The sequence below is a fragment of the Eubalaena glacialis genome, chromosome 12, assembly GCF_028564815.1.
Source record: "Eubalaena glacialis isolate mEubGla1 chromosome 12, mEubGla1.1.hap2.+ XY, whole genome shotgun sequence".
NCBI classification, from domain to species: domain Eukaryota; kingdom Metazoa; phylum Chordata; class Mammalia; order Artiodactyla; family Balaenidae; genus Eubalaena; species Eubalaena glacialis.
The window spans coordinates 50,502,542-50,521,649 of NC_083727.1; positions in this window are offsets into that span (position 1 = coordinate 50,502,542).

Genomic DNA, 19,108 nt, shown 5'->3' on the forward strand with positions numbered 1-19,108 from the left:
TAGTGTAATTTCAGATTCAGGACACTGACCAGTCCTCTGTGACCTTTAATTTTCCACACTCACAATAGCCTTCTTTATGGCCCAAGACGAAAGCTGACACTTGGTTCCCTTTTGGCCCTGATGAACTCAATAGCCCCATCAAAGAGCTCTAAATTCTGGTTGCCCTGGACTCTCTATTTTTCTGTAGCTCTCAGGTATTTTCCCTGTTCCTTATTCTGAGTTCACAGCCACTTCCCAGGTGTGCCCTCTCCTGGCCCAGATCTTTGCAAATCAATTCTATTTTACAAAATCAGAGCTGAAGTCAGCCAAGCTGTCTAGACCTTATAAAACTGGGTTGGAAAGACCCTTACCAGCAATTCTGGCCTCTCTCTGGGCATCTATACACACACACACACACACACACACTCATGCACACACACACACTCCCTCTACTTGGTTCTTAGAAATAAAAAATACAGTTTTCTTCTGGGAAGTATAGGTCTATTTGCTGGTATACAGATACTTGTGCTGACAGCTCAGGAAGAGAGCAGGTGCTTAGCGAGATGTATGAAGCCGTTACTAAGAAAGATTGTTGCTGAAAGAGGCAGGAATCACAAGGGGCATTGAATACTCTAAATTGTTTGGCCAGAACCAGGGTCTTGGATGGAGGTAATCATCTGGGGACACATGCTGAGACAGATGAATGATATTAAAAATGTCTCCTTTTCTCTGCCTCCACCTGTCCCCATGGTTTCCTCTCCCCCTAAAGCATCAACGATGGGTCATAATGTCCAAGGTACCTACCTCCTCAGCATGTCCAAACACATCAGGGATGCTCCTGCTTCATGCCAGGTGAGCAGTCATCACTCCAAAGGGCTGTTATCCTGGGAGGTCAGCATCACATATTCCCACCAACTTTAGAAAAGGACCAGACTACATTATTATTATTACATGTCCACATGATGCAGAACACTGTGCAGGACAGTTGAAATTTTTTCTTTAATTCAGTTGGTGAGCAACACCTCTTTTTTTGCATGAGAAACAAATCAGAAAAAATAATAACATTTAAAGACATGTTCTTATTCATAACGAGTGAAAATAACTTTATTGAGTTTTGTGGAGATACGTATAATCTTACAACTTAGATTACTAGCTGAATATGAGAATGATAAAGTTGGTTCTATTGATCTATTTGAAAATTAACAAGGAGGTAGTCTTCTAATCTGCTGTGCCCTACTTTTTCAAAGTGCTTTGAAGCTCACACAGTGGGTTCATACTCATTACCTCATTTTATTCTTTGAAACAATTACATGGAGTTTGGGGTTATTTTCTTTGCAGATGTGACAAGTGAAGTTCAGAGAGGTGAAATGAGTTGTCCAAGGGCGCACAGGTCACCAGCAAGTACATTGTGTATAAGATAGTAACAATCTCATGGGAAAGCAAAACAAACATGGATTCAATGTATGCAAAGGTATGTAGACTCCAAAACTCAAAGAGGCCTTACCTTGGATAGATGTATCCAAAATGATGGAGGTTATATGTTATAACTTCAAAATCACTATGAGCAGCAGTTGATAGATGACTTTTTTTTCTGTTTTGTAAGCTGCTTTTACAATGTAAAAAAAATTTAAGGGAATTTTGAAAAAAAAACTTTCATCCATATTCCCATCAGCTAACCAGGATTGCTTTTCCCCCCAAGATTGTAAACTTCTTGCGGGGATGGACAAGTTCTAATTAATCTTTTCATCAGTATGATCTGTCACAGAGGAGGTGCTCAATACATGTCTAGTGAATGACTGTTTCCAAAATTTATCCACACGCATATATATTTGATGTAGGTATATTGCATAGTATGCATGTACTATATGTACAGTGCACAATTTAAGTTTTCACTTTGTAATAAAGGGTATGTTGTCAATATTTCTATATGTTGTATTATAATTATTTTTCATACTTTTGCATAGCCATTCATTCATTCAATAAACACTTATTGAGTGCCTACTACATGCTAAACACTGTGCTAGAAAATCAAGATGGCACAATAGGTGCCTGTCCTCAGAAACAAGTAAATGGATTCTGTGAGAAAAGTGTGGTACATACTTATAAAAAGAGGTGATCACAGGAGTAATGGAGACACTTGAGAGAAGGCTATCACCCAACCTAGAGGAATCAGGAAAGGCCTCTCAGAGGAGATGATGGAAATGATGTCCAAGCTGAATCTTGAAGGATGAGTAACAGTCATGGAAGGTAAGAAAGACATGCAAGTGTTCCAGGCTGAAGGAGCCGCATGTGCAAAGGCATGAGGTCAGGTGAGGCTGGTGCAGGTCACTGGGACTGTGGGCAGTTAACTGTGGCTGGCATGTCAGATGAAGAGAGCAGGAGCATAGGTACATCAGATAGGTTGGGCCAACTCATGAAGGGCCTCCTACGTCATGGCAGACGTGAGATTTTATCCTGAAGCTGATGGGGAGCCAGTGACAGACGTTCTTAAGCAAGGTGGTCGATATAATCAGATTTGGGTCCCTCTTACAACCCATGGAGGCCCCACCAACAACTATACAGTGAATGGAGTAGAGAAGGGCAAGAATGGGGTTAGGTGAACCTGTTAAGAGGCTGTTGCAGTGACCTGTACAGGAGATTCTGAAGGCTTAACAGTGGGTAGTGACGGCAGCAACTGGAGAAGCTGATGGATCCTTCACATGTTTTGGACATTATATTAAAGTGTATCTAGCTGCTATAAAAGATAGTTCTACAGATCTTGGTGGCATAACATACTAGAGGATTGTCTCTTACATGAAACCCAAAACAGGCTTCCTGAGCAGTAGACAGCCTTTCACATGATCAATCAGGGACCCAGCTCCTTCCGTCTTAGCTCTACCCTCCTCTAGGACTTCAGAGTTTTCAGCATTCACCATTTCAGCATTTCACCATTCTTGTGATTGGGAAATGAACTTGGAGTATTTTATGGGACATTCCTGGAAGCGGAATGGTAGACAGACACAGATAAAGGGAGAGAAGGTATGAAGGATGACTTCCAGTTTTCAGGTGTGGACAGGAATGGGATTGGAGAGGGGCAGAATGGCTAATGCAATTGTGGACATATTGAGTTTGAGGTAGGACATCCAGCACAGATCTCCAGTAGGATGTTAAATAGAGGGGTTGTTCTGAAACTCGGCAGAGAATCTAGATTGGAAAAGCAGATTAAGGTGCCATATACTACTACTAATAAGGCTACCATTCACTGAATGTGTGCCATTTGCTAAGGTACCCTATGGGGTGGACCCTATTATTATCTTCATCTTACAGAAGAGAAACTGAGATTAAGGGGTGAAGTGACTTTTCCACATGGTTGGGAAGTGAATCTGAATGCCCTTCCTCTGACTCCAGTTGAAGGGAACCGATACACCTAAGTGAAGAGGACCAGGGGCGGTCCCTACAGCATGGATGGAGGAAGAGATCACCACAAAGGAAGTTGAGAAGAACAGTCAGAGAGGCAGGACATATCATGGAAACCCAGCCTCAGTCAGAGAAAAGAGAGTGGGTATGGAGATCAAAGGAAGAGTGAGCTTCAGAAGGAGGAGAGTCAACTTATACCCAGAGAGGTCAAATGAGGTAAGGTCAAGGAAGAAAAAGTATTAGCTGAATTTAGCTAGGAAGTTATCGGTGACTTCAGTAAAAGGGCAGGAATGGCGGGCAGCCAGGAGAAAGTGAACAGGCTGTAAAGGAGGGGTGAGAAAGGGGAGTGCGATGTCTTTAAGAAGTTTGGCTTGGAGGGGAGGAGAGTAACAGAGCAGTGGTTAGATAGAGATGTAAGTTCAAGGGAGAGTTTACTTTTAAAAATGGAAGAGATTTGAAAGGGAAAGAGATGGCTGAGAGGCCAAGGTTGATTTCAGAGAGAGTAGCTATTTGAAGGAGTGAGATGATAGAGAAGACAGAGAGGGTCTGAAGACAGGTGGAGAGATTAACCTGCGAAAGGGACAGGGACAGGAAAGATGAGGAATGCAAGTGGGGCCGTACATGTAAATTTTAAGTGGGGAGCCAGGAAATCAAGGGATTGCCTTCAAATTCCTTGTGAAGTTTGGGGAGGAGGACATCAGCTAATAGTGAGCTGACAAATGGAAGGGACTTTACAGTTATCATTTTGATGGCTGCACAATATTACATTGAGGACATAGAACAACATTTAATTGACCAGTTCTCCTAATGTTAGACTTTCAGATTGTTTATATGTGTGCCATTGTAGATAACCCCACAAAGATTACTTTCATGCACATAATTATTTTTATTTGTGTGATTATCTTGACATGAAAATTGTCAGCCAAAGGGCAGAAACACTTTCATGGCTCTTGAAGTGCACAGCCAAATTGCGTTTCAGAATGACTGTAATAGTTTACAATGCCCATAGCACTCTGTGAGCATACCAGTTTCTCTGCAGCTTTTGTAGCACTGGCTTTTATTATTTTAAAACATTATTTCAATTCAATGGGCATATGTGGTACCTCATTAATGACTTAAATTATATTCATTTGATGACCACTAAGGTTGACCATTTGTCTCTCTTTTTTTAAACAATCTGAATTTTCTTTTATTTGAATTATCTGTTCTTAACCTCAATCTGTTTGGACTTAATGCTGTTTTTATATAGCTGACAAAGTTTCCACACAAAAATCGTTTGTGTGTCCGAGTTGAGGGAAATTTCTCCCATTTTCCCTTTTTTAGCTTTAGTTTTGCTTGTTTAGGTATATTACATTTTTATAAAGTTTGTTTTTTTAAAAGAAAGATAATGTATACTTTGGCTTCTAGCCTGAGAAAGGCACATACATGGCTTTGCAGTAGAGTTTTCCTGTCATTTATTAGGGAAGAGAGAGCACAGAGATCTTCTGGGGAGACAAAAGGTCCTGGGAGGAGAATGGGACCTGAGGCAGGCTGCAGTCTCATCTGAGTGTCAAAAGCTCACTCTCTGGCCAAGGTCTGTATGATCTACCTGAGGAGGGTTTGGCACATGAGGACAGCAGAGCCTTTGGGCAGAGCTGGGAGGTCATGGCTCTCAAATTCTGGCACAGACCTCCCCAGCTGGGGTCAGAGGTTAGGGCCTCAGCTGCAAGGGAAGCCAATAGGCTCCGGGCAATGGAATAACCCAGCCAAGAGGGAGCAAGGTACAGACCAGCCCCAGCAATGGCATCCAGTTGGAACACAACCTGCTGCAAACTTTGAGAGAAAAGAAGCCCTAAACAGAGGGGATGGGGAGAGGAAAGTCACAATCACTTAGGCCCTTGCCAGGGGCCAGACCCAGTGCAAGGCACTTTACATGCATGATCTAGTTTTACCGACTTTGCCCCCATGGGACTGTTTTTATTATTCCCATTTAACACACCAGGAAGCAGAAGGTCAAAGGGGTTAACTAACATTCACTGTTACGCAGCTTATAAGAGAGTCCATTTGGTTCTCAAAGTCTCACTTTCCTAAACAATGTCTCAGCTCTGAGAAAGGGACCTTAGATGGTATTGGCGTCAGTACAGTGTATGTCCTGGGGAGGGGAGATCAGTCAGGCCAGTGAACATATTTTAGAGTGCACAGCAAGTCAAGTGGAGGAGTTTGGATTTGGTGCAAGAGGAAATGGGGACCCAGGGGAGGATTCTGAGCAGAGAGTTGGTTTGAATCGATGCTTTAGGAAGACAGCAGGGAGTGGAGAGCAGAAAGCAGCCTGTTTTTCTATGACATACTTGTGGGCACCAAGTAGATAAAGCAGCCTATTCAATGAGAGCAAGCAGGAATCTCTGAGTTGCTGCTAAGATAAGTCACCACTCTGGATGCTTATCTGAACTGTAATCCCCTCGTCTTTTAAGAAGGATTCTGAAACCTAGGAGAGGTTGCTAAGGGAATAAAGCCTAAGTATCATAAGCAGCAGAATCCATAAAATAATTTTCCCAAATGAGCTCAATTCTCCAGCCAGCAGCAGTTGAGTGTTTGATTGGAGATGAGGAGGGAGCCAGCAGGGATCTGCTTTCCCCTCCTCCCTCTAGACTTTCTTCCTGCGTACACAGAGGTGAGTCCCCACCAAGAGTCCTCTTCACACCTGCATTCTCAGGATGTCTACAGCCCCAGAGTTCCTTCAGCCAGGGACCCTACCCTCTCATAGATTCTCAGACTCTCCTGGCTTTTCACTTGATGTAGATTTACACCCTACCCTGAACCCGGAACTGAATGATTCTTCAAGCAAGAATAATTGATTTAAATGACTTGTATAATATGCTTATTTTATAGGTGGAGGTGGATTAAATTTTTCTTTTGAGCTTTAAAAAAAAAAGATAGATGTCTACATATAGACATAAAAAGATATTCACAACACAAAACCAAAAAAACAGGGTATACAGTATGAATTTAGTTTTATAAAATAAATTATATATATATATATATTTACATATATATGCTATATATCAAAGTGTTAACAGTGATTACCTTGGAATGGAGGCTATTTTTATCCTTTTTTTTTTAAATGTGTGCCAGAAACCAATAGCTATCTTCCAATATCCATTCTTTCTTTATTCAATAGTAATGGAACCTCCAATTTTATTTGAGCACATGGCCACCTAGAATAAATAGCATATTTCTAGGCCTCCCTTGCAGCTAGACGTAGTCACAGTAACTATTCTGACCAGTGAGATATAAGTGGATGTGTTGTATGGCACCTTCCAGAAAGTGTCCTTGAAAGGAAGAAGCATGCTTTCTTCTCTTTCCTCCTTCTTGCTGGCTGGAATGTAAGCATGATGGCTGGAGCTGGGACAGCCATCTTGGATCCTGAAGTGGAAGCCATAATGCTGAAGATGTTTAGGCAATAAGAGAAAAGAAGCCTGGGTCCTTGATGGTTATGGGCCATTCATACCAGGCATGGATACCCTATATCTACATGAGAATTATTTTTCCTCTTTGTCTTGTATAAGTCACTACTATTTTGAATTTTCTGTCACTTGACAGCTGAACCAAATTCTAGACAATACATTTGTATATTTTTGAAAGCCATGAAATACATAGGGGTATATTGAAAATTCTAGTCCAAGTCTTGTACATGGGGTGATTTTTCTAGCTGCAAAATTTTTCATTGAAACCACTTGTCCCAAGTTTCACTCATATCTGCTCTCATACACCATTCAAACAAATTGCATTGTTGATACACTTAACACTGTTCAGTTTTTTTATAGAAAGGACATATTGTCCCATCCCTAGTCCATAGACTGTCTTGATTTTAATTCAAAAGTTTTCACAACTCTCCTGGGAATAAAGTATCGATGTGGCTCCATCGTAATGATTTGGGGATATTTGTAGTAGCCTTTTAGGTTATTAGAGACTTGTAAGTTGAGGCAAAACCAAAGTTGAGATGGTTTAGGCAACACTTTCCCTGCCCAAGTGAGCTGCTTCTATCAACATATTGAGACTGTGGCCTGTGAGGACCAAGAGGAAAGTCTGTGTGTTGCAGCTGTGTGTTGCACATGCTTGATGTGGGTGGGTGTTGCTCATGTGCTGTGTGGTTTTAGCATGTGGGTGATGCATACATGTTCTTGAGGTGTTCACATGTTCATGTGTGTTTTGTGAGCTATATTTATGGAGCCTATGTGCTGTATAGGGGTGTGTGTAAGTGGGGATGTATACTGTGCTCCTGTGCCACATAGGGGTGTGCGTGTGTGCACGCGTATCACGTTGGTGTGTGTTTGCAGTGTCTGGATGTGTGAGCTCATGCTTGCACACACCCATGTGTAGTCCTGTTATATAACAGTGACAGAGGAGAAACCTTGCATTACTGGGTCCTGAGGAGGGTTGCAGTTGATTTAGGAGCCACGCCAGCACCCGTCATATGGAAGAGCCCCCACCTCCGCCACTCCTCCTCCTCTTACATTTCTAGATCACAGGCGTCCCCATTCATTCCTAATAATAATGCAATGTTTACATTACATTTGGTTATCTAAACTGCAGGCAAACACCAGCAATTTAATTTTAAGCTGGCTTCGATTCAGTTGCTACTTTTGCTTTTGCTGCTCCAAATGACTAAAAGTCATTAAAAAAATTTTTTTTCCCAGGCATTTGCTTACACTGTGAAGGGAAAATTATCCTGAAACATAAGGAATACTTAAAATAACAAAATAAAAGGGAGATATCAGATGAAGAAAAACAGATGTTAACGAAATACAGTGTTGACATTTCAGCTATTTTCACACATTTGGTGTGAAAAATATTCTTGGGCACCTCGCACGTCACCACTTTATCTCCACAAAGAATCCATCATCTGCTCTCCGGTTCACTCGCTACTGTGACTGTCATTCCTGAGCAGGTCTGGATTCACAGGGACCCTCTGAAAGGGAAAAAAACCCCACATTCCTGTGGGAGTATTTACAGATTACATCTCTATGTACCTAGGGATCCCCGACTCTACAGGATCATTTGACCTCCTGAAGTTTCTCTCACACAGAATGCGAAGGTGCCCATTGCCTTGGAGGCCTGCGAGGAGAGGATGCCCGGACTCTGCATCTCCATGCTGTGCTGGGGAAGGGCCAGGCTACCCCTAAGTGGTGCTGTTGAGCACTGGCCGGGAGGGGCACTTGCCACCCTGATATGAGGAGGAGATGGAGCCTGCAGGCAGGCGTTAGAGGGTTTCTAGAGCCTGCTGTCCCTCCTGACTGGTTTTGGGCACATCTGAGAATGTGCCCGGACTGCAAACATGGGATCATTAGCATGTACCCATTATGCATATAACCCTAGGAGGAACAGACTATTACCCATAGTTTAAATTGCAGTTGAAATTCCCTTGTCCAGGGTTACACATGTGTAAGTGTCCATGTTGGTATCTGAACCCAGGCAGTTTGGTTTCAGAACTCTGCTCTTAATTCTAGCTCCCCTCGGGAACACTTGCAGCATTGCCCTTGCAGGAGCCAGGTGGAGATGGGGGCTGGTTTACTGAGGCACAGATTTGACACCTGTTATTTAGCTCAAGTGAGCTTGGCCAACAACCCAGCATCCTGGTGTGATGTTGTTCGTTTTATTAGTAATAATCTTGTGAACTGAAGAAAATTCTCTCTTTCTGGAAAGTGTTTAAAATGTTGACTGGTAGTATCGGGAGAAACATAGCCCTCTAGAGAGAATTTCTCTCAGCTCTCACAGGTAATGAGGGAAACATCAGGACATCCTTTAGCCTCTACTTTCGAAAGAGAAACAGAAACTGACCACTTCTCACCTCCTCCATGGCTAACCCTTGACCACCTTCGTTCCATTCTCAACACTGAAGGCAGAAAGAAGCTTGTATAAGGTGAAAGTTAGATTCTGCCACTCCTCCACTGTGATTACTCTATTTAAAACTGCAACTAGCACTCCCACCCCCTGCTTTCCCCTTTTCTACTTTTTCCTGCTCTATCTTTTCCCCTGGTCCTAATCGACTTTTAACATACTGTATAATTTAATTATTTATTATGTTATTGTTTATTGTCCCCCCTCCCACTAGAATGTAAGCTCTTTGAGGGCAGGGGTCATTGTTTTGCTCACTAATACATTCCAAGAGCCTAGACTAGGCTGATAGCAGTAGAACAGAGAACACTAAAGGTGGTTTTTTTTTTTAATTAATTTTTATTGGAGTATATTTGATTTACAATGTTGTGTTAGTTTCTGCTGTACAGCAAAATGAGTCAGTTATACATATACATATATCCACTCTTTTTGAGATTTTTTTTTCCCATATAGGTCATTACAGAGTATTGAGTATAGAGGTTTATTTTGAAGGAAGAAAGTGCCAACAAAACTGGACATGAGTTATGAGAGATTTATAGATCTGGAGTTCAGGGAAGGGATCTGGGCTGGAGATACACATGTGGGAGTCACCAGCATGTAGATGGTGTTTAAGGTCACAGGACTAGATGGGATCACCAGGGCAGTGGATGGATATGGATAGAGAAGAGAACTGGTACAGGCCTGAGCCCTGGAGCCCTGCTGTGTTAAAGGGCAGAGAGATGAAGAAGAAAGAACAAGGGAGGCTGAGAAGAAGGAGTCAGTGAGGTAGAAAGAAAAGTGGGGGAGTGTGATGTGCTTGAAGTCAATTGATGGAAATGTTTCAAGGAGGAAATGATCGACTACATCAAATGGGTTAAGTAAGGCAGGGACTGACTACTAGAGAAAGGAGTTCATTTGAGACTTTGCTAACCAGTCACCAAGCACTCGTGTTCCTTCTCAAAATTTTCTCTCAGATCAACCCCTGCTACTCACCCTGTTGTTTCAACTCACCATCTTCTCTTGCCTTAAAATTGCTGAAGTCCCTTAACCAGCTCTGCCTCAGCCTGTACCTGCACTTTCCATTACAGTAGCCATTAGTCACATGTAGCTACTGAGCACTTGAAAATGTGGCCAGCCTGAATTGAGATGTGCTGTAAGTACGTGCTGAATTTTGAAGACTTAGAGAGGAAAAAAAAAAAAAAAAAGAATGTAAAACTAGCTCGCTAGTAATTGTTTACATTCCTTCATGTTGAGATGATAATAATTTGGGATTTTTGAGTTAAAATATATTATTAAGATTATTCCTGGGTTTTAAATTTTTACATTTTTAAAATGTGGCTGCTAGAAAATTTAAAATTACATATGTGACTTGCGTTTGTGGCTCTTGTTATTTCTAATGGGTAGTGCTGGGACAGACCATTTTCCACGCTGCACCCACGGTAATCTTTTAAAAGGACAAAATTGACCATGTCACTGCCATGCTTCTCCCCTTCAGCAACTCCCCACTGCTTTTAAGATAAAACACCACATCTTTAACATAAGGCTCTGAGAGGAGGCCCTGCTGTCCTGCCCCATCTCCTGACACTCTCTCTTTCTTGTCTGTGCTCAGGGCACACTGGCCACATTCCTTACCACCTGGGGTCTGCTCAGATGCACCTCTCTCTGGCTGGAGTCCTCTTCTGGTTCTTTGCATTGCTAACACATCTCCCTAGGGCGTGTAAGTGTCACTTCCTCAGGAATCTTTCCCTAGTCCTCAAAGTAGGTTAGGTGCTCCACTTTATTTATGTATGTATGTACGTATGCTGCGCCGAGTCTTAGTTGTGGCACATGAGATCTTTGTTGCGGTGTGCGGGATCTTTAGTTGCGGCATGCGGGCTTCTTAGTTGAGGCATGCATGTGGGATCTAGTTCCCCGACCAGGGATTGAACCTGGACCCCCTGCATTGGGAACGTGGAGTCTTACCCATTGGACCACCAGGGAAGTCCCTAGGTGCTCCACTTCTAATCTTACACCTCCTGAGCTTGTCTCTTACAGCACTGGTCCAACTTGCCCACCATTATTTGCATAATCAATTTTAGTCTTTCTCCACCAGACTGAACATTCCCTGTGGGCAGTCTGTGCTATATTGTTCATTGTATCATCTGCACTTAACACAACAGACAGAAAGCTGAATTCCTATGTTTTATGTTATATTGATCCACCTAGAGATTACTTCTGCTCTTTTTTTTTCTCTTATTTTTTTTTTTTAAAACTGTATTTGTTTTAGAGCAGTTTTAGGTTCACAGCAAAATTAAGAGGAAGGTGCAAAGAGTTCCCACATACCCCCCACCCCAACACGTGCATAGCTTCCCCCGTTATCAATATGCCTTGCCAGGGTGGTACCCTTGTAACTGGTGAACCTAATGTGACACATCCTTATCACCCAGAGTCCACAGTTTATATTAGGATTCACTCTTGGTGTTGTACATTCTATGGGTTTAGACAAATGTATAATGACATGTATCCACCCTTTTAGTATCATACAGAATACTCTCGATACCCTAAAAATCCCCTGTATTCCATCTAGTCACCCCTCCCTCTCTTTAAACCCCTGGCAATCACTGATTTTTTTTAAACTGTTTCCACAGTTTTGCCTTTTCCAGAATGTCATATATTTGGAGTCATATGAAGTGTAGCCTTTTCAGATTGGCTTCTTTCACTTAGCAATATACCTTTAAGGTTTCTCTGTGTCTTTTCGTGGATTGATAGCTCTTTTTTTTTTTTTAGCACTGAATAATATTCCATTGTCTGGAGGTACCACAGATTATTTGTCCATTACTGAAGGACGTCTTGGTTGCTTCCAAGTATTGGCAATTATGAATAAAGTTCCTATAAACAACTGTGTGCATGTTTTTGTGTGGACATAAGTTTTCAACTCCTTTGGGTAAATTTTTAAGATATTTTTCAGTTGGAGAGAATTGCTTGCTGGGTTGTTTTGGTTTGGTTTTGTGATTCATTTTTCTTATTCTTTTAAAACTAAAGTAAAATTTGCCTAGAGGGAAATGCACAAATACTAAGTGTATGATTCATTGACTTTTGACAAATTAATACATCCATGTAATCAACATTCCAGTCAAGACATTAAAGATTTCTATCACTCTCAAGAAAGTTCCCTCGGCCCCGTTATAAATAGTCCCTGCCCTCTGACACAACCACTCCTTGATTTCTACTATCACAGATTAGTTTTACCTCCTCATAATTTTCCTGTAAATAGAATCATACAGTACATCCTTGGTTTATCTGGCTTTTTTCACTTGGCCTCATGTTTTTGAGATTCATTCATGCCATTGCTTGAAATCAGTAGTTTGTACCTTTTTATTGCTGAGTAATTGACTGGATATATTACAATTTATTTATCTTTTCACCTCTTGATAGATATATGGATTGTTTTCTGTTTGGGGCAATTATGAATAAAGCTACTATAAAAATTCATGTATAAATTTTTGCAGATGTTATTTTTCCTAGTAAATACTTAGTAATGGAATGACTGGATCATATGGTACTTATGTTACCTTTATAAAAAGTTGTCAAAACAATATATGAGAGCTTCAGTTCTCCATGTCCTCATTAATGCTTAGCATTTTCAGTCTTATTAATTTCAGTCATTCTGATGAGCGTGAATTGATATCCTGGGATATACCCCTTGGTCATTATGTATCTTTTTCATATATTGCTAGATTCTATTTTCTAATATTTTACTGTATGCATTTTTGCATCTGTGTTCATGAGGGTTATTGATCTTGTAATTTTCTTTTCTTACAATATCTTTATTGGATTTTTGTATCAGCATCATGGAGATCCCACAAAATGAATTGGGAAGTGTTTTCTCCTCTCTCTTTTTTGATGGATTTTGTGTAATGTTAGTAATATGGATAGAATTTACCAGTGAAATCATCTGGGCCTGGAATTTTCTTAGTGGAAAGGTTTGTAGTTAGTTGCAAATTCAATTTCCTTAATATAGGAGATATTCCATTTTAAAAAAATTTCTTCCTGTGTCAGTTTTGGAAAATATTACACAAGGAATTTACCCATTTAATCTAAATTGTCAAATTTATATAGTGATATAAAATTGTTCATAAAATTCCCTTATTATCCTTTTACCAGCTGTAGTGATGTCCCTCTTTTATTCCTGATACAGGTAATTTATGTTCTGCTTCTTGCTCATTATCTTTATCTCTCTTCCTCATCAACCTTCTAGAGGTTTACTAACTGTATTAAACTTAAGAATGATCTTTCGGCTTTGATGGCCTTTATTATTTTTTGTCAGTTTTCCAGTTCATTTTTGCTCTTACCATTGTTATTCCTACCTTCTTATGTTTTTGGTTTAATTTGCTTTTCTTTTTCTGAGTTCAAGTGGAAGCTTAGGTTATTTTTAGATTATTTATTTTAAAGCTTTCTTCTTTTCTAATACAAGTATTTAAAGCTATAAATTTTTTTCTAAGCACTGTTTTAATCGTATACCACAAATTCTGGTATGTTGTGTTTTCATTAAGTTTGAAATGTTTTCTAATTTCTCTTGTGATTTCTTCTTTGGCCTAGAGGAAAGGGGTAAACTATTTAGAAGTGTGTTGCTTAATTTTCAAATATTTAGGGAGATTTTCTAGGTATTTATTATTATTAATTTCTAATTTAATTTTGTTGTGGTAAAAAAAAAAAAAACATAGTCTGTTACCGTTTCATTCCTTTGAAATTTATTGAGACTTATTTCATGACCCAGCAATTGATTTGTTTTGTTGAAGACTCCATGTACACTTCAAAGAAAGTGTATTCTGCAGTGGTTGATTTGCAATGTTTATAAATGTTAATTTTGCCAAGTTGGTTGCTAGTATTATTTAAATATTTTATATTCTTACTGATTTTCTTTAGTCTACTTGTTCTACCAGTTATTGAGAGAAGAGTGTTAAAATCTCTGTGGTTGTGAATATGTCTGTTTCTCTCTTCAGTTTTGTCATTTACTACATGTATTTTAAGCTCTGTTATTAGGCGCATGTCCATTTAGTGTTAGTATATCTTCCTGATGAATTGTCCCTTTGTTCATTATGAAATATCTCTCTTTATCCCTTGTTGCACACTTATCTTGAAGTCTACTACATTAGTTCACTAGGGCTGTCGTAACAAAGTATCACAGAGTGGGTGGCTTAAACAACAGAAATTTATTTTCTCACAGTTCTGGAGGCTAGAAGTTAAGGCGTCAGCAGAGTTGGTTCCTTCTAAGGTCTCTCTTCTTGGCTTGCAGATGGCTATCTTCTACCTGTGTTTTCATATGGCCTTCCCTCTGTGCATGTGTGTGTCCTAATCTATTTATATGACATCAGTCAGATTGGATTAGGGCCCACCTTAACGACAAAGACCATCTCCAAATGCAGTCATATTCTCAAGTTCTGGGGGTTAGGACTTCAATATGTGAGGGGTTTTTTGCGGGGGGAAGGTGACACAATTCAACCCATAACATCTACTTTGTTTGATATTATCATAGCCACACTGCCTTTCTTATGCTTTACTGTTTGCATGGTGTATCTTTTTCCATCCTTTTACTTTCAACCTATCTGGGTCTTTGAATTCAAAATGTATCTCTTATGGATAGTATATACTTCTATCTTGCTCTTGTATCCATTCTGATAAGCTTTGATTTTAATTGGAATATCTTGGTTTTTAATATTTCATGTATCTATTGATAGGATTGGGTTTGAGTCAGTCTTCTTGGTATTTGTTTTCTATTTGTCGTATTTGGTGTTTGTGCCTTTGTCCTTTTCTGCCTTCTTTTGGGTTAATTGGGTTTTTTTAGTATTCCATTTTATTTCTGCTATTGATGTTTTAGCTATACATTCTTATATTATTTTCTTAATAGTTGCTTGGTAGTTTTAAATATGCGTCCATACTTACAACAGACTACTTAGAATTAATATCATTTCATTTCACTTATAATGTAAGGATTTTACAACAGGTATTTGATTTATTCCTCCTTCTGTCCTTTATGTTATTGTTCTCATATATTTTACTTATATTTTGAACTCTACAAAAAAATTATAATTTTTCTTTAAATAGTCATTTGTCTTCTAAAGGAAAATAAAAAAGTGTGGTCTTTTACATTTACCCACATATTTGCTTTTCCAGTAATTCCTTCTTATAGATCTGAATTTTTATCTGCTATCTTTTCCTTTCAGTCTGAAGAACTTCCTTCAGCATTTCTTACAGCACAGTTCAGCTGGTGCTTAATTCTCTCAGAATGCTTTTGTGAAAACTTTGTGAGTCTTTCTTTCCATTGCCTTTCTGTACTTCATTGTTTCTGATGAGAAGTCAATCAACATTCTTATTATTGTTCTTTTGTATATAACAAATCTTTTTTTTTTTTTCTGGTTGCCTTTAAGGTATTCTCTTTATCTTTGGTTTCAAGAATTTTATTATGATGTGCTTAAGTGTGGGGTTTTTTGGTTTGTTTTATCATAATCAATTAATATGGAGTTAAAGAATAAAGGAAATCACATTTATAGTGCATCCACCTTGTAACAAATGCCACATTATGCACTGATATATAAATGATCTTCTTTAGTCCTTTCCTTGGATTAACCACACCTCCTCGCTGAAGGACTGAGACTAGAAATTCTGTATCCAGCCATGACAGAGTGACCGACAATGGGCTTATCTTCTAGCCGTAAACAACAATACAACTGGACAAGAGAAAGGGAACAGTTGTGTTCAGGCAGACAGCACATTCCATGCTCCTGGAGAAAAGGGAAATACCCAAAGTTAGCTCCACATCCCATCCCTCCCCTCTCCTCTCCCTACTTTCCTCCTGGGCACTTTTAGACCTCGGTGCAGAGAGGTGCAGGCCAAGTAGAAAGCTACAGTTTGTCTAGATGGGGGAGGCAGAGCTCAGAGCTGGGGACTGCTGAGTGGGGCTGGAATATGTGGGAAGATGCACACAGGGGGAATCCCCTTGAGCCCTGGCCACTCAGTGCTGGAGGGTGCAGGGTGAGCCATCATGAGGCCTGAAGAGGCCTGTGCTCGGGGGCTGAGGGCTGAGTGGGGAGGCCAAGGCTCACAGTGCTAGACGACATAGGAGTTTGGGCTCCGTCAGAACAGAGAAAACATCCTGAGAATGACAAGTATTCAAGTGAGACCTAAGAAAGGCTACATCGTAAGAGAAAGGACCACCTCCAAGGGTAAGGACTCTGCCCTAAGGACAAAGTACAAACCTGACACAGACATGTCCATTCCCCAAACTCAGTTGTTCTCCTAGCTTCCTCTTCTTCCTCTCTCTACATCTAATAAACTAATAATAGCTAGCATTTATGGGGGGCTTACTATGTGCCAGGTTGGCTCTTCCAAATGTTTTACTTTTGTTGATTCATTTTTCATCCCAGAACACTGTGAAGCAAGTAATATTTTCATCTCCATTTCACAGATGTAGAAACTGAAATACTAAGAGATGAAGCAACTTGCCCAGTGATACACAGTTAATAAGGAGCAAAGCTGAGTCTTGAACCCAAGTGAGCTGACTCCACATTCTTACCTGCAACACTTACTACTTCAATTTTCCCTAGGCTGTTACTTATAGGCTGAAAAATCTCTAGTGTCTGTTCACCTTTTCTTCATTTCCTGCTGCCACAACCTTGGTTCAGACTCTCCTCATCACTTGCCTAGATTTTTATGATGATCTTCCTATAGAGTTCCCTGCCTCTATATTTAATCACAGAGAATTTCTAAATTTGCAAACTTGATCATACAATTTTTTTTTCTTCTCAAATTCCTTTAATGGCAGCACGTGTGGTCCGTTATGATCCACCTCTCTATCCAGAATTTTCCCCAGCACTTTCTTCCTGCCTCTTTCTTTCTCTCCTTCATTCTTTTTTTTTCCAGCTTTTATGACGTATAGTTGACAAATAAAATTGTAATATATTTTAAGTGTATAATGTGATGATTTGATATATGTGTACATTGTGAAAAGATTCTCACAAACGAGTTAATTAACACGACCATCCCCTCACATATTTACCTTTTGGGGGGTGGTGTGGTGTAAGAACACTTAAGTTCTACTCCCTTACCAAATTTCAGTTGTAGTTAAATTTATTTTTATTATAGTTACTATAGTCACCAAGTTACACGTTAGATCCTCAGACTTTATTCATCTTATAACTGAACATTTTGCCAACCTCTCCCTGTTCCTCACCCCAAACCCCCAGCCCTTGGCAACCACTGTTCTTCTCTCTGCTTCTGTAAGTATGACTTTTCTCTTCTTCATTCTTTACCACTCTAGCAATACACACCTATTTGTGGTTTAAAAAAATCACACAATTTCATGCCTCTGAGCTTCTGCCCATGTTGTTCCCTCTGCCTCAGACACTTTCCCTACTTGTCAGCCTGGCAACCTCCCTCCTCCAAAGCCTGTCCGGGCTTCTCCCAGGCACATGAGGGCCTTTCTTCCACCACAGGGTGGGAATATGCACCCCCTGGCCCTGGCACAGGCCATGGCAGGACTCTCAGTCTCTGACTGTCTTGCCCTGGGTCGGGCCATGTTTTACTTATTCCCCAGCACTTGGCACATGGTGGGCACATAGTAGGCACACAACAGATGCTTCTTGAAATGTGGTACACGGGAAACTCCTACCCCAGCTGAATGATGATGTATTGTCCTGCCCTCAGGTGGGCAGGAGTGAGGGTGAAGTGTGTTTTAAGAAGCCCAGATACACCAGGAAAGGAGAGGAGGGAAATGTCAGAAAGTTTTTTTGGCTTCACAACCCTCCCAAGGCTGGTCCTGCTTTATTAGCAGAAGGGCAGCAGCTCACTTGGCCAGTATTCTCGCAAGAACTAGAGATTTCTCCTCCTTGTTTTTAAACAAAGCTGAATTCCACTTGAGCATTTCATTGTTCTCTGCCTGCCTCCCTTGCCTAATTGTTTCTCCTAGGAATTGTCTTTTTCTTGGGAGAGAGTGTTCACAAGACACAGCTGATCACAAAGAGCTCTAGAATTCTTCCTTGGGGGGGCTCCTTGGCCCTGCCGTGTGTGAGCGGAGGAGCAGTGACCCCAGTGCGTGTACCCACCATCCTCCTCTTGCCCACGGTACACACGTGACTAGGAAAGGGGCTTTGTTAACGGAGGTGCAATTGAGCCGGCCGACTCTCCTTCCCAGTCGACCTTGCCAGAAATTGTGTCAGTAGGATAGCTTTTGTTTTTGCTATTTAAAAACAATTTTCCTCTTTAAAGAATTTTCACTAAGGTTCTGAGAAAGTGACTGTTTGACCAACACACAGCTTTGGGGAGATGGGAGGGGTAATCAGCAGACCAACGCTGATGACCCATGTGGAAGCAGTAGCCCTAGCCAGGACTTGTCCAGACCGATTTCACTAAAGCTGTGCTGTCCTAGAGTGGACTCAGGGTCGTGGACTCAGGGTGCTTTCTGAAGAGGGAAGCTGGCCTGTCATCTGGCCCCCCCAGTAAGCTCCGGATTCCTCTGCCTGCTTTTCGGGGAAGCTCTCTGCCCTCAACCCAGGTGAGGTACACCACCCACGGCCTCTCAGATCTGTGTTGTTCCTCCATAGCACTACCAGAGCTTGCAAGACACATCTGAAGTCTTCTCTTATTGAATACCTCCTCCACTGGACCTTGAGCTGCGTGAGGAAAGAATATGTCTGTTGTATCTAGAGGCTGGCACATGGTGTGTGTTGAATAAATGTTGTTAAGCAGCCTTGGCAGCTCCTGGAAGGGGAAGGGTTTTATGAAATTCTTTCATCATGACACATTATAAAATGCTCTTCACTAGCATTTCACTAACTTCCTCTTTCACTAGCATGACACTCCAGACCTCACTGGTTGAGACGAGGCCGCTTCTGAGCTGTGTGTC